The sequence below is a fragment of the Magnolia sinica genome, chromosome 2 (genome assembly GCF_029962835.1).
Source record: "Magnolia sinica isolate HGM2019 chromosome 2, MsV1, whole genome shotgun sequence".
Classification (NCBI taxonomy): Eukaryota; Viridiplantae; Streptophyta; class Magnoliopsida; order Magnoliales; family Magnoliaceae; genus Magnolia; species Magnolia sinica.
The window spans coordinates 110,266,522-110,288,560 of record NC_080574.1 but is presented as its reverse complement, the minus strand read 5'-3'; the positions used below and the strand labels follow the sequence as shown (position 1 = coordinate 110,288,560).

The 22,039-nt window shown below is 41.5% G+C and overlaps 1 non-coding gene across 1 annotated transcript; it reads left to right on the top strand.

Annotated features, from left to right (window-relative positions):
* Positions 1-2,577: 2,577 nt before the first annotated feature.
* On the top strand, positions 2,578-2,684 carry LOC131238264 (small nucleolar RNA R71). Its single transcript, XR_009167670.1, has one exon. It is a non-coding gene; the product is annotated as a small nucleolar RNA R71 (small nucleolar RNA).
* The last annotated feature ends 19,355 nt before the right edge of the window (positions 2,685-22,039 follow it).

Here is a 22,039-nt window from a genome sequence, read left to right as displayed (position 1 = left end):
AATAGACATATTTCAAATCAGAAGGCAAAGGTTTTAGATTAAGCTTTAGTGCCTTGATGTTAGACGGTAGAGGCGCTACATCGATTTGGGGTAATTTTTCAAATTGTGGCCTCCACCAGTTAACTTCAAGTATCGGCACATCATCAAGCATGACACTCGTCTCGCTAATCATATCATCATCTAAATCATGAGTGTGGCCAAGCACGTCTTTAGGGGCCTGTTTGGTTTTCTGGCTTAATTGTAATTACCTTGTAAATGAGTAATCATTATTTACTAAGGTAATTACCTGCATCTTTCCCAATGATGACTTGACAAATTACTTTTTAAGCACTTAAATCAAGGAATTTGTAAAATAAATATGGGGCCCACCATAATGTGGTGGCTTATCCACATCGCCATTCATTATGCCAAATGAATTTAAGGCATGAGCCCAAAAATTAGGCAAATCCAAAGGTCAAGTGGACCACACCACATGAAATTATGAGAATTGAATGCCTACCATTAAAAACTTGTTGAGGCCCTTAGAAATATTAGATCAGGCTTATATTTATATTTTTCACTTATCCATGTCCATGTGACCCTATGAATGGGGTAGATGGTGAATAAACCTCAATGTGGGCCCAGTAAAAGAATCAACTTTCAACGGTGGACAAATTAAGTCCATTGCTTCCTTTCATGAGGGCCAATTGAACATTAGATCTTCCTAATTTTTTCGGATCAAGCTTCAAAATATTTTAATAAAACAGATGGATGACATAGATATATTATATACATTATGGTGGGGCCCACGGATTTAAGTCAACATTTTTAGACCAATTTTCTAGGTGAAATTACTCACTCATTTCCAAACAAGTGAAAAAATGTAATCATTACTTCTTTACAACAATTTACCTGGATTATGGAAAACCAAACAGGCCCTAGAAGGTCAAAGGATAAGGTTAGAAGTGCTCTATCTTCTGCAAAAGAATCAATCAGGTTAATATCGTAGAAATTATCTTCATCCTCTAACTATTTGCCAGTGTTGAAAAAATATTCAACTCTAATGTCATATTCCCGAAAGACATACTCATGACTTAATTCCTGCAATTAATGATTGTGTTTCAAGTGGTAAGGAATGGGCGACCAAAAATGATGAGAATTTGAGTGCTCATGTCCATGATGGGTTGGGTTGAGTATCCAAGATGATAAAATCTACCGAGTAATAGAATCTATCAAACTAGACCAACAAAGCCTCGATTATCCCTCTCGGTACACGAATTGAGCGATCGACAAGTTGTAATGTAGTTCATGTGGGTTTCAATTCACCCAAACCTAGTTGTTCGCAAACCGAGTAAAGAATCAGATTTACACTTGCTCCTAAGTTAAGAAGTGCATGCTCAATCTGGTAGTTCCTAATTATATAAGCGACGGTTGGGCCACCGGGATATTTGTATTTCTGTGGCACATCTTGCTTTAGGATGGCACTCACTTTTTCAGTTAAAAGGATTTTCTTTTGAATATTTTGCCGTCTTTTGGTCGTACACAAGTCTTTCAGAAATTTGGCATATGAAGTTATTTGTTTGACCGCATTCAGTGAAGGAATACTGACATTCACTTGTTTCAACACTTCTAGAATGTCCTGAGAGTTAGAGAGAGATTTTGGTGCAATCAACAGTTGGGGGAATAGTGCAATTGGCTTGCTTTGAAGTTTCAGTTCTAACTCTTATGGAGTGTTACAAGAGTGTTGCTAGGTCTATCAATTTCATCTACTTCCGGGTCATTAGACTTTTTAGCCTTTATCGGAATAGATTTGTCAATTATCTTCCCACTCATAAGAGTGGTGATGACTTAACTTGCTTTATTTGATTTGAACAGCTTGAATTACTTATTTCGTATTGTGATTTAAGATTGGAGAAAGGTTGGGCTGGAAGAATCCCTTTTTCCCCAATTGAAATTTTTGTCTCATGCCCTTGTATGGCCTTTGAAAGGTCTTGAAGGGTTTGCAATATACTCTGAGTGATAAGCTCTAGGTTTTGAATATGTTTCCAGACCAGATCCTCTTAAGGTTTCCCATGATTCAAGAATTGGTTAGGGATTCCTTGAGGAGTAGCAGTTTGTCCATTCCTCTAACTAAAGCTTGGATAATTTCTCTAACCAGGATTGTATGTGTTAGAGATGGGTCCACTGAAAGGTCTTTGGTAGTTGTTTATGGCATTCGATTGCTCATTCAATGCCTCTTGAAAAGTAGGTATCGTTGGGCAATTTTTAGTTGTATGTATGTTGCAAGCACAGATACCGCAAACAACTTCCTTAGCCTTATCCTTCTTAAGTTTCATGGCCTCAACCTTCCTTGTGAGACTGGCCACTTTAGCATTTTTATCATCATCCTCTTTCATCAAGTATATCCCACCTCTCTCCGTTTCTTGAGTAGGCTTAGATGCGGTCCCATGAATATGCGGTTTCAATGAGTTTGTCAAAGTAATCTCACACCTCACGTCATTCTTGTTCATGAATTTCCCATTGCACATTGTCTCGATGAAATGGAGCATAGAAGATGTTAGCCCATCGTGGAAGAAAATTATTATGCGCCACATTTTAAACCCATGTTGTGGGCATTAACTGACGAGATCCTTGAACTGCTCCTAACATTGGAAGAATGTTTCATCTTCCTTTTAGGCGAAGTCCATGATCGACTTCCTGATGGTGTTCATCGTATGATATGGAAAGAATTTTTTTATGAACTACTTCATCATGTCATTCTATATGCCAATAAAACGCGGACGTAGTGAGTGCAACCACGTCTTAACTTTCTCTTTCAAGGTGAAAGGAAAGAGTTTCAGCCTGATCGTGTCCACAGACATGTTCGGAAAGTATAAAGTGGCTATAACCTCGTCAAACTCTTGTAAGTGCAGGTATGGACTTTCAGATTCAAGTTTAAGGAACTTTGGAAGAAGTTGGATCACTCCAGGTTTGATATCCATGTTTCTTGTGTTTCTTGGAAAAACCATGCATGAGGGCATGCTGACCCCCACTAGTTGTAGAGAATCTCACAAAGTATGAGGCGGGGGTGCTTGATCCACCTCGTTCTCATCATGGACTGCCTCAACCTTAGGTTGAGGTTGTCTTCCTGGTTGATTGATCAGTTGATTGGAAACCATAACCTCAATTAACTCGCAGGATCTCGAGTGGTGTCTAATCCTGTGATGGATAGATAACCCCTCAACTAATCCTCCTTCACTCAAAAGACGTTGAGTGTTATCTCGGACCCACTTGGGCATGAAACACCCTCAGCCCTCAATTTCAGATTCTATCCTAAACCTAAAAGAGAGAAGGGAAATAAAAATCTACAAATAGAAAGAGAGAGGGAATTAGAAAGAAGTTACCAAATTAGAAGTTCCTAAATTAAGAACCTATAAAACAAAACAAAACAAGTTAGTTTTTTAAAATAAAAACTCTAAAATTAGAAAGTTTCTAAAAATAAAATAAAAAGATGAGTTAGTTTCTAAAACAAAAACAAATTAGGAAAGTAAACTAGTTTCTAAAAAGGAAAGTTTCTAGAAACAAAAAATTGAAAGTTTCTGAAAAGAGAAAAGGAAAGTTTCTAAACCTAGAATTAGAAAGTAGATCTACGAAAAATGAAAAAGGAAAGTTTCTAAAATAATTCAGAAAACCCTTATCCTAGAAATAGAAACTAGAAAAACCCTAATCTTAAACTAATTCCAAACTAATTAATCTCAGAAAAATGCAACCATTAGTCATCGACAATGGCGCCAAAAACTTGTTCACAACCCCAAGTGTAGGGTCGCAATGTAGTAATAATCTCGGTGAGACCGAGGTCGAATCCACAGGGACTAAACTTGTGTCTTCTGAGAGAAACTAGAAGTAGAACTAGAAGAAGATGAAAACCTAAATATGGAATATTTGGGAGTAATTGTGAGAGATTTAATGAAAAACTTAAGAAATTCAAAGGTGGAAAACTAGGATCTCCAAGGATCCACTTGTAGGTTTTTAGGATGATACCTTACTTGATTCAAGGATGAAGAGATTTGTCAGATCTCTAAAATTCTCATGGATCTAATTATCAATGGATGAGAGTTGTGATGATTTGGAAGTGATTGCATCACCTAACCATGCCCAAGAGACAAAGCAAACAACATGATCTACCAATCACACAACCAATCATAAGAAAATTGTGAAGGTTAGGAAGGATTCCATCATCCTACCATGCCCAAGGGACAATGGTGAACAACAGGATCTCCTAATTTCACAATCTCAATTCAGGAAAAGAAGATATCTCAAGCTATTACAGATCTATTGTAATTTGTCACAATAAACCATTAAAAACTAAAAATATTCCTGCATAATCAAACTAGAATCCAAGAGAGTTTAACGAAACATGAATCAAAACAAAGCAAACATCTCAATCACGCTACAAGCTTCACCTCTTAGGCCTAGCTAAGAGGTTTAGCCAACCATAGACATGATTGCACTAAAAACTCTTAAGAAAAGTATAAAAACAACTAAGGGAAGAAAAAATCTTGGCAACGGCATCTCCACGCCTTTGTTCCACTCCACAAACCATAGATGATACTTAGGGATGCCCTGAGGAATCCTATTTATAGTTGTGCATCACCTCCTTTCACACTAAGTTGGAAAATTTTGAAATTCACCTCAAATTTACACAGTTCGTGTAAGATTTGCGTAACCCTCGACTGGTCGTGGACCATCCTCCACTGGTCGAGGATCACCTTCGACTGCTTGAGAGTTTCCTTCGACTGGTCAAGGATGACCTAATTTTCAATGATTTTGTCATTGGAGTTTGAGTCGAGGAATCCTCAACTAGTCGAGTAGGATCCTTCGACCGGTCAAGGATGTCCTTGGACTAGTCGAAGTAGGCAGATTTTTAGGGTTCCTTTTCTTCACTTTAAGTCCTCAATGCTCTTTCTTCCTCACTTAGTTTTCTTGGATTTTTGGCATGTGATTTCTTCATTCTTGGTCCCATAAGATCCATCCTTAGCTTTGGTGATTCTTGAGTGTTAAATCTATGTTATTAGCATCCTTTTCAATCCAAGCTCTTAAATTCACCTTGCAACATAAACATGATTAAAATAGAGCATTAAGCATTATCATGTTCATAAAACCAAGTAATAAATGGGTTCCAATATGCAATATTTGACCCTCAACAATACCTCCCAAAGACCTACCACTTCTAAGCCAACTCAACTAAAGGAGAAAGGAGGAATCTGTGTTTTAAAGGAAGAAGATGACATAAATGCAAGAGTGGCCATTCTCACAAGGAATTCGAAGCCATGGAACTTAAGAAGGTGGAACCTATCAAACCCAATAAGATTGCGGAAGTAGTTTGTGGTATTTGTGCTTGCAACATAGTTACAGCTGAAAATTGTCCTACTATTTCTGCTTTTCACGAGATACCAAATGAGCAATCAAATGCCATAAACAATTACCAACACTCATTCAATAGACCCACCTCGAATACATATAACTCCAGCTATTGGAACCATCTAAATTTCAATTGGAGGAATGGACAAATGTCTAACCCTCAAGAGGCCCTTACTCAAATTCTCAATCAAAGGAAACCTCAAGAGGATCCAGTTCTTAAGCATATCCAAAACCAATAGCTCTTCAATCAAGGAACATTATAAGCATTCTAAGACCTTACTAAGACCATATAAAAGATTGAGTCACACTTAACAATTGGGGAGAAAGGGACACTTTCAACCCAACCCATCCCCAATCCAAAACCGTAATGTGAAATTAGTGATCTAAGCTCTTAAAATCAAATGGAGAGAGCAAAGTCTATCACCATTCTTAGGAGTGGAAAGACAATTGACAAATCTATTTTGGTGAGGGCTAAAAAGTCTAAGGATCTGGAAGAAGATAAGAATGATAGACCTAGCATGGCTCCACAAGAGGATGAACCGAAAGAAGTGTGTAAGATAATTACATCATTCCCTCAACGGTTAATTGCACTAAAACCTCTAAATAATTCTCAGGATATTCTAGAAGTGTTCAAATATGTGAAATTCATTATCCCTCTACTTGATGTCATTAAACAAATCCCTTCATATGCCGAATTTCTAAAAGATCTATGCACTAACAAAATGCAGCAAAATATTCAAGAGAAAATCTTTTTTACGGAAAAAGTGAGTGTCATCCTCAAGCAAGATGTGCCAAAAAAATGTAAAGATCCTGGTAGACCAACCATCACTTGTGTAATTGGGAACCACTAAATTAAGCACACACTTCTTGACTTGGGGGCAAGCATTAATTTGATCCCTTTCTTAGTTTATGAACAATTAAGTTAAGGTGAATTAAAACCTACCCAGACCACATTACAACTTGTCGATCGATCGGTCCGTGTACCAAGAGGGATGATCGAGGATGTGTTGGACTAGGTTGATAACTTCTAATATCCAGTAGATTTTATTGTCTTAGATACTCAACCCATCATGGATGTGAGCACTCAAATTCCCATCATTCTTGGTCGCCCATTCCTAGCTATATAAAATGCCATAATTAATTATAGGAATAGAGTATTGCATTTATCTTTTATGAATATGACATTGGAGCTCAACATTTTTTTTCAATATGAGTAAATAATCAAAGGATATTAATGATACCCACGACATTAACATGATCAATTCTTTCGTGGAAGATAGAGCGCTTTTGACTATATATTCTAACCCTCTAGAGATGTGCTTGGCCCACTCCCCTGATTTAGATAATGACATGATTAGGGAGATGAATGCCTTACTTGATGTTGCGCCAGTACTTGAAGTTAACCAGTGGAGGCCACAATTTGAAACTTTGAGACTCAAACCAATGTAATGCCTTTACCATCTATCCTCAAAGCACAGAAGCTTGACCTAAAACCTTTACCCACTGATCTTAAATATGTCTACTTAGGTCAAGATGAGACATATCGATGGTGATTTCTTCCCACCTTGTGAAAGAACAAGAGAGTGTGCTTATTTCTACTCTCATCAAGTACAAAGGAGCCATTGGATGGTCGATTGTGGACCTCAAGGGAATTGATCCTTTGATTTGTACTCATTATATTCATCTCAATGACAATGAGAAGACCTCCTAACAACCACAATGTCGGCTAAATATAAATATGAAGGAAGTGGTTAAAGGAGAGGTCCTTAAGTTATTGTATTTGGGTATCATTTACCCTATATCCAATAGTCAATGGGTGAGTCCAAATCAGGTGGTTCCTAAGAAGTTCAGAATCACCATTGTAGCCAATGCCAACAATGAGCTTATACCAAATAGAGTCATTACTGGTTGGGGAATGTGCATTGACTATAGAAAGTTGAATACTGATCAATTTTTAGAAGGCTAGCTGGTCACTCTTTAAAAAAAAAAACCTGAAAATTGTATTCTTAAGCAGAACTATATAGGACTAGACAAATTCGAGTAGCCACTAGAACCGAATCAACCAGTGGTAGCCTATCATATTCCCCTCCTTGGTTTTCCTAATCGAACCCAACCATACATTATCTAGCACTACCTTCCCCCGGATGATCTGGGGGAGATCCCCTAGGCCCCTGAATTTCCAGTTTTCCTGAGTCTTACTTCCCAAATGGGCCAACATATTTGCTGGCTCATTACCTTCTTCAAGAATGTGGGAAATTCTTATAGAAGCTATCTTCTGTAGCTGCCTGATTTTGCTAATTCAGTAGGAGAAGTTCCATGGAAGGTGGGACCGCCCGTGGAGGGTATCGACCACCAATTATGAGTCAGATTCAACCTCCACCTTATGGAGCTCCAGATTCACACAAAGGGCCAGCCAATCATGGACAGCGTAGAGCTCTGCACTATTGTTTGTTCCTTCCCCATAACTAGCCGCAAAAGCAAACATGAGATTACCGTTGTTGTGCCTACATAAACCACTGCCACCGAACAACCCCGGATTCCCTCTCCCGGAGCCATCAACGTTGAATTTAGACCAACCCTCCTTGGATCTAACCCACTTCACTATGGAGCTACCAGCTTCAGGGAGTGGAGCGGGGCGGTTTCTCAAACCCCCGGGCGACAACAACATACTCCTAGGCAAATTATCTTGAGCATGGGAGCCGTTCGAAACCCACTTAACCCATCCCCAAACCCACTCCATCACTGTTGATTCATGGGGTGGCTTACTATCAAATCGGGCCTCATTCCTTGCTTTCAAAATTTCCCATGCAATGAAACAGGGGGCCAAGCCTCTCAGCATCTGATTCCTTGTCCCTGAGGGGTGAGGGAGCCACCACTAGTTCAGTCTCTATAAAGTGAATTTCTGATTAGGGAGGACTAAACTAAAGAGAGAGCTGAAATGCTTCCAGACTACTTTGGCCATTGTACCCTGAATAAAAAGGTGTTCCAGCGACTCTTCTTTTGGGTAGCGACCCTAGGCCTCAACGCAGCAGACGCGTTTGGAAGTAAGGGAGACTCCTTTCCTCTGAATCCTTCCGTCAACAGGGATGGCCCCCTCCAACAGTCTTCAGACAAACATAGAGATTTTGGATGGCAATTTGGCATGCCACACCCATTTGGCCCATCCCCTCCACTGCCCTTCTAACCTGCTAACGTTCCAAGCCGATTTCACCGAGAGCCTACCTGACGGGTCTCGGGCCCATATACAAGAATCTGGGCCATCTGAGGTACGGAAACCTCCCCGGCAGATGTGTTTTATCACATGTTGGGGGAGGAAATCAAAGTCAGGCAACACGGGGAGAATACCGTCTAGACCAAGGAAAAGCTAGCTAGTCACTCTTACTACTGCTTCCTTGATGGGTATTCGGGCTACAACCAGATAAAGATTGCCATTGAATATCAAGAGAAAACTACATTCACATGTCCCTTTGGCACATTTGCTTATTGAAGGATGTCATTTGGACTATGTAATACCCTCGCCACATTCCAACGATGCATGTTTAACATATTTTCTAACATTGTGAGGCATTATTTAGATGTCTTCATGGACAACTTCTCTGCTTTTGGTCCATCCCTCATCGAGTGTCTGGAAAATCTTAAAAATGTGCTGAAGTGATTTGAGGAAAAGAATTTGGTTTTGAATTAGGAGAAGTGCCATTTCATGGTCCCCAAGGGAATAGTGTTTGGACATATAATTTCATCCAAGGGAATTAAGGTGGACAAGGTAAAATTGACCTTATCTCTAACCTACCTCCACCCAAAAGCATACGTGACATGCGGTCATTCTTAGGACACGTCGGATTTTATAGACGATTCATAAAGGACTTTAATTATATCTCTCATCCTTTATATAATCTACTTCAAATGGATACACCATACGAGTGGACTGAGCAATGCCAGGAACCTTTTACCAAGTTCAAGGCTATGTTGACAACTGCTCCTATCATGCAGCCACCCGATTGGAGTATCCCTTTTAAGATTTTATACGATGTATCCGACTATGCTATTCGTGCGGTGTTATGCCAGAGAAAAGAGAAGAAGCCCTATGTGATTCACTATGCAAGTCGAACTCTAAATTCTGCCCAAGTAAACTACTCTACTACGGAGAATGAACTCTTAGTTGTAGTGTTCACTTTGGACAAATTTAGGTTATACATAATAGGATCTAAGATCCTCATCTACACTGATCATGCGGCACTGAAGTACCTCCTTTTTAAGAAAGATGCTAAGCCTCCCTTGATAAGATGGATCCTTCTACTCCAAGAGTTTAACATAGAAATACAAGACAAAAAGGAGAGCGTAGTGGCTTACCATCTCTTTAGACTTGATTTACCTGATTCCCTTGAGCCAACACCGATAAATGATATGTTCCCTGATGGACAATTATTTAAACTCTCACGATTACCTTGGTTAGCTGACATTGCGAATTATCTTGCCATAGGTTTCATGTTAGCATATTAGACTTCGTAAGATAAGATTTTTTTTACCGAGATATGTAAGTTTTTTTGGGATGCTCCTTATCTTTTTAAATATTGCCCAGACCAAATTCTAATGAGATGTGTGCTAGATAATGAGCATTAAAGCGCAATCTCCTTTTGTCATTTTTAGGCCTGTGGTGGTTACTTTTTAGCTAAAAAACTATGGCCAAAATTCTGCAGTGTGGCTTTTACTGTCCTACTATATTCAAAGATACTCATGAGTTTTGCAAAACTTGTAAGCATTGTCAGAAATTGGGAGGATTTTCATGTTGAAATATGATGCCACTAAACCCCATTCTTATAATTGAAGCATTTAATTGTTGGGGGATCGATTTCATGGGGTCAATCCCCCAATCCTTTGGAAATATTTACATTTTGTTAGCAATAGACTATGTCACTAAGTGCATCGAAGCAATCCTGTACTAGAACAATGATAATTAAATAGTTATTAGATTCTTAAAAGAAAATATTTTTTCCCAGTTTAGAATGCATCGGGCTATCATTAGTGATGGAGGTTCATACTTTTGTAATAGGTCATTCGAGAACTTAATGAAGAAATATAGCATCTCTCATAAAGTAAGCACTTCATACCACCCGCAAACAAGTGGGCAAGCTGAGATTCCAACAGGGAGATTAAACAAATTATGGAAAAATGGTTAACCCTGACCATAAGAATTGGTCAATCCGCCTGACTGATGCCTTATGGGATTACCATACAACTTCTAAGACCCCACTAGAATGTCTCCATTTATACTCATTCATGGGAAAGCTTACCACTTGCCTATGGAGTTGGAGCATAGAGCTTACTGGGCTATCAAAAATCTGAACTTTAACTTAGACAACGCTAGATCGCTACGCAAGCTTCAATTGAATGAACTCGAGGAAATTTGAAACAATGGATATGAGAACTCAAGAATTTACAGGGATAAGATGAAGGTGTTTCATGATCGGAATATCCTTCAGAAATCTTTCATAACTGGTCAAAAAGTCTTTTTGTACGATTCTCGCTTACATCTTTTTTTGGGTAAACTTCACTCTCATTGGACTGGCCCATTCACCATTATGAACGTCTATCCTCATGGGGCCGTCGAGATAAAGAATCTGATGAATGATAATGTTTTCAAAGCAAATGGACATCGTCTTAAGCCATTTGTTGAGAAGTTTGATTCAGACGTAATGTCCATGCCTCTGATTGATCCTGTGTATCAGGGTTGACCTCCTAGTCTGATGGAGGTGTAGTTAGGTTTATTTCTTTCATAGGATTTAAAATTTAGGTAATTTGAATTCCTTTTGTTTAGTTTTTATGCTAACACATTTACATGTTGAGAACTTTGGAAAAGCCTCAATTCTCCTTCTTCAAGTACTACCTTCCCATCGCCTCTCATTTCTTTTCATTGTCTCATAAGCATTGCATGCTTATATCTTTTACAGTAAGGGAAATGTGGATTTTTTTTTTGTTGGGGAGTGTGGATTAGGCAAACTAATCAATATTTTCTTAGTCCTAAAGCAAAAATTTTGAAAATTTTCAATTTTTCAAATTAAAAACTGGTTTAGAAAGTGATAATTTGTGTAGTTAAGAATGCTTTGAATATGATGGTAAGATAGAGATTGAATTTTGAATTGTTGGAGTTTGATCAACTTAGTAAACTATCAATTAAGTTCTTTCATTTAATTGATTAAGAGGAAGTTTGAATATCATGTTGATCTAAATCACAAGACACATTCAATTTTCTTTCTATGAATAATGCTAGAATTTCTGATTGTTAGCATGTTTATCATTGATAGATATTAATAATTAAGTCTGGAGAATTTTATATGCCTTAAAAAGATGAAAAGAACTAGATAAAAATAGAAAGAACCATAAAAAGGTCATGTATGATGAAAAGACTGGAAAAAAAATGAAAAAACTGAAAAGAATAAAGATGAAAAGACTAGGAAAGAATGAATAAATAAAGGGGACCATTGATATAAAATCAAAAACTGGAAAAAGAAGAAAAATTGGATAAGCTTGGAATTGGTACTTGATTATTCAATTAATCTTAAGGTGATGAACATGGCTAACATTATGAAATGATAGTATTTTTATGGAAAGTAAGTTAGAATTCACTGAGCACATTGAGAAACTTGATATATGAACTTATGCTCCTAAGTGATTGATAAAGAACCTATTTGAATGATTGCTTATGAGATTCGGCTCTAGGTTTTCAAAGTTCCACTTTCACGTCATGATTTCACTCATTCATACTTGGTTGCACAAAAGATTGTTTTTTTTAAATAGGTTTGGACATTGAGAATTGAGGATATCTTCACGCATATTTTACTCAGGACTAGCAAAATGTTGGTTGGGGGCTGTGTTGATTGTCAAATATTGCATATTTCACCCTATTTATTTATTGATTTTATGAACATGATAATGCTTAATAGGTATATTTTATGCATGTTTGTCTTGCGAGATAAATCTAAGATTTTGGAATGAAAGAGTGCTTTTGTGTTAAAAGCATGGAATTGATGCTTGAAGATCACCAAAGAAAGGGGTGGATCTTAGGAGACCATATTGAAGATCTCAAGTCCCTAAGATTCAAGGAAACCAAGTGAAGAACGAAGAAACTCAACAGATCAAAGTGTAGAAATCTAAAAATCTGAAGCTTCACTGTCAATAACATCGAATACCCTTCGATGACATTGAAGTAAGTATTCAATGGTATTGAGACCTGATCAATTACATTAAAACTTACATAAAAATCAAGTTTGGTTGCTGGACTAATTGGGTACATTTCTCGATGGCATCGACCACATGTCCGATTCATCGAAACTCAGTTCGATGGCATCAAGACTGTCTGATGGGATTGAAATTTTTGAAGAATATTGGAGAAACTACCTGGAACATTCTGGACACTTTTCCGATGGCTCGAAGACATGTTCGATGGAATCGAAGATCTGTTCGAGGGCATCGAAGGGACGCTATTGGCATTAACTACTTACGCAATGCAAAAGGGCGCGACTTTCAAATCCAATTCAAACTGGGATTCTTCCTTCGATGGCATCGAAGGTGTTACGCAGAGTGCATAAATTTGAGGTGGTTTCCAAAGTCGACCAAAAAAGGCCTATCTATTTGTGTTATTTAAGGAGTTCTAAATATGAATTAGGGTTTAAGGAGCAAACTAAAAGGGTAGAGCAGCCTCCTAAAAGATTTTCTACTTAATTTATTTTTCATGTTTTGTTTAAGGGTTTTAGTCTTAATCATGTATATAGTTAACTAAACCTCTTCGATAGGGCTGGAGGTGAAGCTTATAGTTATTGGGATGTTTATTTTGCTTTGATGTAACACCTTGAAATTCGGGGGTCGAGCATAACTCAGCTCACGAGTTTCACAACATCACTTATGCAACATAGTTAATGATGGATGTATGTTGTCTATATGAGTGCATAAAGCATGGAATAGATTAAGCCAAACTGTAAACATAATTCACGGATAAGTGAAAGACGCAAGTAGAAGACTTAAAAAAACATATGTGTATATGTGCAAGTCCCTGTAATATGTATACTCTGCCAGGTCATAATTACAAGTGTTGTTTTCAAAATATAAGTATCAAAATGAAATCATCTATTACAAAGAAAACCCAGAATCCCCGTAGATCAGGACACGGCTCACATGAACCCGCCTGAGAACTGCATAAAAGAAAACATGTCCTCATTATCATCATACTCCTGCTCTGCCTCAGGGGTCGCGCCATCATCTGCATCTAAGACAGAGTCTGGTTAGTGTTGAAACACCGTCCTAGAATGTGGGAGTGAGTGATCAACTCGGTGGAATTATACAGTAAAAGTTAACATGTTATCAAATCAATCATGCAGTAATGATATGGCAATACAATCAAACACGTCCTAATTACTCTTGTTAATGCAAGGATGTATGTAGAAATGATGCATGCTCTCGCCTGCACTCCCTCAGCGTCTTCATCTTATGGTACGTATGACAACCTTCCGCAGTGCCAACGACGCCAACGCACATGCAATGCGGTGCATGAACATGATTACCAAGTTGTTATTAGTCCTTTTCATACAGAAGGATTGGGAAGCTAAGGTACCTTTCTCATATTAAGTCCCAAACAGTGATTCATTCTAGGGTTGTCAATCCTAGACATTCTCATACAATATTGTGGTTCTAGGTCGCTGCAAAGGGCTCGTCACCAATCACTGCATGCCTATTATACCTTAGTTACTACCCTAAGGCTCGTCGCCTCAATGCAATAGCAAGGTATGTTCGAGGTCACTACAAAGGGCTCGTCACCAATCAATGTAGGCCGACAGCACGAATATAGTGTCCTATACCACCATAATCGGCTCACGAGTCTGGTGTGCTCACTGGTCACTATGGGGAGGCTCGTCACCACAGCGTAGGCCGACAGCTCCACCACAGTGTCTCATACCACCATGCCCGGCTCATGAGTCCTAGCAGATCAAGGTACAATGGTTAACGGGATTACATTGGTAAGTTTGGTACCCTAGATTCAAGCAATAGCGTTCATACATGGTGTACAACCATCGGGACAATCGGATTACTTGACGAACTCGACTAGCATGAGCGCACGTTGAGTTGAACGACATAGAGTGCGCAAACACCCCGTGTGGCCAAACCACTGCCGACAACCCTAATATGACTCGGGTTCGTCAAACACGTCAAACGTGGCGGAAACCTTAAGAAATATGTGGTCTCCAACCTCAAACTCAAGCGGTCGCCGCCTCGTATCAGCGTAACTCTTCTGCCTACTCTGGGCTGTCAGAAGTCGACGTCAAATAATATCAATTTTCTCTGAAGTCACTTATACCAACTCTAGGCCAATCAAACTACGCTCGCCAACTTCTGCCCAGCAATGCGGTGCTCTACATGGGCGACCATACAATGCCTCGTAGAGAGCCATGCCGATACTCACTTGGAAGCTATTGTTATACGCGAACTCTGCATAAGGGAGACAATCATCTCAACTGTCCTTGAAATCTAAAACACAAGCTCGCAACATGTCTTCAAAAACCTGATTCACACGTTCCGTCTGCCCGTCTGTCTGTGGATGAAACGCGGTGCTGAACTTCAATTTCACACCTATCGCTTCCTGAATACGAGTCCAGAAGATAGATGTGAATCGCGTGTCCCTATCAGACACAATTTCCAAGGGAACTCCGTGCAGACGTATAATCTCCTTAATGTACAACCTAGCCAACTCGTCTGCAAAGTTTATGACTCTGATCGGTAAGAAATGAGCTGACTTCGTCAATTAGTAAACGATCACCCAAATAGAGTTATGTCCCTTCCTTGTTCTGGGCAACCCTGAAATAAAATCCATAGAGATGAAGTCCCACTTCCATTCTGCTATGGGCATAGGCTGAAGCAGTCCATGAGGTCGGTGACGCTCTTCCTTGACCTGCTGGCATGTGAGACAACGAGATACGAACTCAGCAATGTGAACCTTAATGTTGTCCCACTAATAGGATCTCCTCATATCTTGATACATCTTCGTACTACCTGAATGCATAGCAAGCTTAGAATTATGGGCAGACTCGAGAATCTCCCGTCTCAAGTCAGGCATGTCTGGGACACATAGCCGGCCACGATATCGTAGGCCCCCATCTGAACCAACACTCCACTCGGAGTCCTCATCTGTACTAACCTGCTCTCTCATCTTCGCCAATAGCTCATCATCTGCCTGAGCTGCAATGATCCTCTCGTCAATGAGGGGTTGTACTCGAATGTGTGCGATAACCTCATACGGCTCTTTCACCATAAGTTTCTGCTCAAAGTCTCGCACAAACTCTATCATGTCCCATTCTGCTATAATTAGCGGAGCCACAAACTCTATAGCCTTCTTGCGACTCAACGCGTCTGCCACAAGGTTTGCCTTGCCCGGATGGTATGAAACATCGAACTTAAAGTCTTTCAATGTTTCCATCCATCGGCGTTGCCTCATATTTAAGTCACGCTGTGTGAAAATATACTTAAGGCTCTTGTGGTCCCAAAAGAGCTCGAACTCCTCTCCATAGAGGTAATGTCTCCAGAGCTTTAATGCGAAAATGACAGCTGCCAACTCCAGGTCGTGTGTAGGGTAATTCTCTTAGTGTTTCCTCAACTGTCTCGAAGCATATGCAATCACCCTGTCCTTCTGCATAAGGACACAACCCAGACCAATGCCAGAGGCGTCAGTATATATCGTATACTTAACCCCTTGCTCTGGCAATACTAGCACAGGGGCGGACGTCAACTTGTCCTTCAGCTCCTGAAAAGCTATTTCCGCCTTTTCATTCCAAGCAAACATCAAGTCTTTCCGTGTCAACTGAGACAACGGTCTGGCTATCTTCGAGGAGTCTCTTATGAAGCGTCGATAATAGCCTGCTAGACCCAGAAAGCTCCTCACCTTAGTAACTGAACCAGGCTGCTTCCAGTCCTGAACTGCAGCTACCTTAGCGAGATCGACAGCTATCCCTTCCTTGGATACCACATGTCCTAGGAACTTAACTTCCTCTTTCCAGAAATCACATCTCTTGAACTGCGCAAAAAGCTGATTCTTCCTGAGAGTATCCAAGACTGCTCTTAATGCTCCTCGTGCTCTTCCCATCTCACAGAGTATATCAAAATGTCATCGATAAAGACAATGACGAATCAGAACAAAAATAGCCGAAACACCCTGTTCATCAGATCCCTGAACACGGCCGGTGTGTTCGTAAGACCGAACGACATCACAAGGAACTCATAATGGCCGAAACTAGTCCTGAATGCGGTCTTCTGCACGTCCTCATTCTTGACGCGCAACTGATGATACCCTGACTGGAAATCAACCTTCGAAAAGTATTGTGCCCCCTTCAACTGATCAAATAGATCATCGATCCTGGGCAAGGATACTTGTTCTTCACAGTCACCTGATTTAACCTGCGATAATCTATACATAATCGCAAGGAACCATCCTTCTTCTTGACAAACAGAACAGGTGCTCTCCAAGGAGACACACTAGGTCGAATAAAATCCAAATTCAACAAGCCATCTATCTGCTTCCTCAACTCCTCCATTTCACTCGGAGGCATACGATAGGTGGGCAAAGAAATAGGTGTCACACCAGGCATGGGATCGATAGTAAAATCAATCTCGCGCCGAGGGGGTAATCCAGGAATCGACTCGAACACATCTTCAAACTCCTGAACTACAGGCGTGCTTTCAAGCGTCGAACTTGTAATGCTCTCCAATAGAGAAGTATAATAACCAAAAGGGAAAGGGTAACTGACCTGAACAGGGAAAGTAAATGTCTCGCCCTCAGGTCCATGGACTATCACCAGCCTAGCTTCACAATCAATCTCTACTCGTATCTTCGTGAGCCAATTCATACCCAAAATGACATCGTAATAGTATAGAGGTGCGACAAACAGGTTAACAAAAATTGATCTACTCCCTAGATCAATCAAACAACCCATACACATCTTGGTAATATCAGAGGATGTCCCTATAGAGATAGTGAGTGTCACTCCCTTCATAGTAACAGTGCCCAAACTCAAGCGCTTAACTGCCACATACGATATAATAGAGGTAGTGGACCTTATATCCACCAACAAGGAAACGGGAATACCGTGAATGTAAGCTGTCACCTCGAAAGATCTCGGTGTCAAGTCAGCCCCAGGCGCTTCAGCTATAAGCGCGTGAACTCGAGCCTGCTGTGGGCGATTCAGCAGTGGAACCATGGGCCGTTGAGGTGGCCTGAAGCGAGGTACAGAAGGTCTGAAGGATGGGTAAGCTGGCGCTGAACGAAGGGGTGGAGGAGATATGACCTGAGGCATCGGACGGCTGATCCTCTGCGGTGGAGTAAATCCATTGTCCCGCATTCGCGTGAAGCAATTACGATCTGAATGCCCAATCTTCCCACAGTACGAACAACGCAAGTCAGAACGCATCGGCTGAACGGGTGGCGCTGCACGTCTCAGAGGAGAATCTTCCCGCGGCCTCTTACTGAGAAATGGTGTACTCGAAAAGTTAGGTCGCGGCCTGAGAACCATAGGTACTCGCATACGGGACAACCTATCCCCATCCTGCTCAGCTCGCAGGGACATGCTCACCAACTCAGCATAAGAAGATATGCTAGCACAGCACATCTTCGATCGGATCTCAGGCCTCAACCCCTCAGAAAAATGCCGCATCCGCATCGGTTGATCACCCAGAAGCAATGGAGCATATCAACCCAGCTCAGTAAACCAGTTCTCATACTCCGTCACCGACATCCCTCCCTGACGGAGGTGAAGGAACTCACTCTCCTTCTCGTATCAGTACGTAACCGTGAAATACTTCTTGTGGAAGCGTGCCTCAAACGCCTGCCACGTCCACTCAAAACCCTCTGCAATAGTGCGAGAACACTGTCCCACCATAAACTGGCCTCCTTCTCAAACATGAAGGAGGCAAGCTCGACCTGCTCAGCCTCAGAACAGTGAAGTGGCCTCAGCATCTTAGAGATGCTGTCAATCCAGTACTCGGCCTCCTCGGGTCTATGAGAACCCGCAAATGTGGGAGGTCGTAAGCGCTGAAATCGCTCAAATGTGCCGCTCGCACTACTAGTCCCAGATGGGTGCATAGGTGAAGCAGGTGGAGTCGCCCCCATCGACTGAGCAAAGATGCCAGCCATGGAAGATAAAAACTACTGCTGGTGCTGGTGCTGCTGCTGCTGGATCTGTTGTTGCTGCATCAACAACATCATCTGCTCAAACCTATCAAGAGGCGGAGCGGATGAAGATGCATAGGGCGTCGATGCAGATGCACGGTTCGGCTCAAGAATCGAAGGCGTGACTGGTGTAGCCATGGGTGGAATCACAGCAGGCGGCCCAGCAGCGGGGCCAGTAGCTGGCTGAGAGTCCGGCCCAGCACCAAAATGAGACGGGCTTAACTATGGATCCATCTGGCTATCACCTAGGAGAGAAACCCCGGCAAGCGACTCGCCCAAAGAGAGACGAGCCGAAGTCTTCGAACCCTTAGGAGGCATACCCTGCATTCAAAAGAGGATGCAACCTATGAGATTCAACATCTACATAATCCACTCACACAGCATTTACATCACAACACAAGGAAAACAACATGCATTTCATTTAACAAAATTGTTGCAATACAAAAAGTGCAGCATTACATGGATCGCGACAGAGAAAGCATGTGAGCTCATACAACTTAAGCTTCAAACCACAAAATAACTTCTAAACTACTACGCCTCTAACGGCTACACACAAAAACAAACAACAAAACAGAGCAAGGGACGACTACATCTGCAGCTACTCGTCAGAATCAGGAGATGGAGGAGGGGCACCCTTATCCTGTAGACAACACAGGATAGATTTCAGAGTTCGAGACATCTTCTTAAACTTATGCTTCACGAGGCCTCAAAAATTCATAATATCCTGGCATAAGACAGCCTGACCCTCCTCAAGCCGAGCTATACGGGCATCCCTGGCGGCCTGATCTGCGCCCTGCTCTGGTGCCATAGGAAGAAAACTCTCACTTGTGTCCTGGGTCTCCACTTCTTCCTCATCCTGCTCTTTTTCTTCCCCTATCTCAGCTCCACCCTCGCCATTACTCTCTTCCTCATCACTCTCAGTCTCATCCTCACTTTTTCAAGTGAGGCTTGTCGTCGACGAGGCCCAATATCCATCTGATTAAGGGTCGTCTCATTAATGTAACGAACAGGTATCGGCTTTTTCGCCCCAAACCTATAGCCAAACTCAAGTGCAAGCTTACAGATAAGTCGGCCAAATGGGAGCGATTAGGTCCTCCTATTCGAACGAGCGATAAGGACAATCTGATGCAAGATGTACATTGGCACACAAAGCTTCTCTCCTTGCCCCACCTGATACAGGAAATCTACCATCAGGCATGTACACTCGCTGTAGTTGCTCCACCTTGGATAAACATTGAATGTGCACATATGGTGAAGTAAGCGGAAGTCCTCCGTCATGTTGGTAGCTAAAAGGCTTCTATTTGGCTGCCATTCGACCAGACGACCACACAGGAATCACGTGAGGCGATCCCTCTCGCGTGTACTACTCAGATTCTTCTCATTAGTATGAACATCGCCAAGCAGCATGTTCAGAAGTCAGGATATCAAAGTGACGTTGATCGTGGCCTCCCGATCTCTTCCACAAGGGATCTTGAACTGCAAAGGCTCCAGCGAAGGTTCCCGAATGTGGGCATAGAAAGCTCGAACAGTACCCACATTGGCGCGGTATTTTCCCTCGAACAGGGGACACCAATCGGCCCCTTCCAGACTCTCCAATAAGAGAAATTCACCAAATAGTCGCGGATCTACATGAGCTTTAAAAAGGACCCTACGGCCTTCATAAACTCCATGAGATAGCTCCGCTAATAGAGTTCTTCTAACGGGAGCTTAAGGATCGAGGTCCCACTTCGTCTGAAACTCTCGAGTGGCGGTCGTGCTCGCGGCGGCACCTCTCGGCCTCTGTGCACTGGTTGGGAAGCTAGGCCCGGCTTCATCAACGGGCGCTCTCTTCTTCCCCATGAAAGAGAGAATGGAGGAGATGAAAAATATGGCCGTAATAAGCTCGAATAAGGCCATGGAAAATGGAAGAAAAGAGGAAAATGAGAAGAATGATGAGGCTTCCACGAATTTGAGACCCAAAGGAAAGATTTGAGTGCTTAAATGAAAAGGAAAGAGAGGGAAAATAGCAATAGAGATGGGTTTTGAGATGGGTAGGATGGGTATGCATGAAAATGGAAGAAGAAAGGGTTTGGGGAGGGCTTTTTGTGGGGTTTTGAGAGAAATTTCAATAAAAGGAAAGCTTGGATGGTGGTTTTGTGAAGTAGGGTTTAGAAAGAGTTAAAATCATGAAACCCTGGATAAGTGGGCCACACTAGACCCCACATGCGTCGACCCGAGACGGCCCGCCCAGCCTAACCCGCTGGGCGGTGAGGTCATCGCCAGTCTCTGGATAGTTCGGCGATGACTCACCGTTTAGGTGAGGTCCTCCTGGCCCTTATGCTCCAAAATGATGTGGGTCCCCTTGGAATTGCCCCGATTGGGCCCTTAGTCTGATTCGACACTTATCGGGCCACTAGGAAGAGAATCTGATACAAACAGACTATTACCGACTTTCTAATGGATGGAAAGGGATAAGACACCATCTAAACCCGATAATGGACGGTCTAGAAGAGATTTGGGGTCGCTGTGTGTGATCAGGAGTGTGCACGGACTCGATCTCGGCGATCATTTTCAGTAAACTTTCGCCGATAGGAGCAATGGAAAAACTTACACAGATTCTAAAATAAACTCACACCCTCCTACACTAAGGTGGCGACAACGTGCGTTGTGTGACCATAACCTAGGTCCGGTTTAATCCAATTCATGCTCTGATACTAACTTGTAACGCCCTGAAATTCGGGGGTCGAGTACAACTCAGCTCCCAAGTTTCACAACATCACTTATGCAACATAGTTAATAATGGATGTATATTATCTGTATGAGTGCATAAAGCATGGAATAGATTAAGCCAAACTGCAAACATAATTCAGGGATAAGTGAAAGACGCAAGCGGAAGGCTTAAAGAAATATATGTGTAAATGTGCAAGTCCTTATAATATCTATACTCTACCAGGTTATAATTACAAGTGTTGTTTTCAAAATATAAGTATCAAAATGAAATCATCTATTACAAAGAAAACTCAGAATCTCCGTAGATCAGGACACGACTCACATGAACCCGCCTGAGAACTGCATAAAAGAAAACGCGTCCTCATCATCCTCATACTCCTGCTCTGCCTCAGGGGTCGCGCCATCATCTGCATCTAAGACAGAGTCTGGTTGGTGTTGAAACACCGTCCCAGAATGTGGGAGTGAGTGATCAACTCAGTGGAACTATACAGTAAAAGTTAACATGTTATCAAATCAATCATGCAGTAATGATAAGGCAATACAATCAAACACATCCTAATTACTCTTGTTAATGCAAGAATGTATGTAGAAATGATGCATGCTCTCTCCTGCACTCCCTCAGCGTCTTCATCTTACGGTACGCATGACAACCTCCCGCAGTGCCAACGACGCCAACGCACATGCAATGCGGTGCATGAACATGATTACCAAGTTGTTATTAGTCCTTTTCATACAGAAGGATTGGGA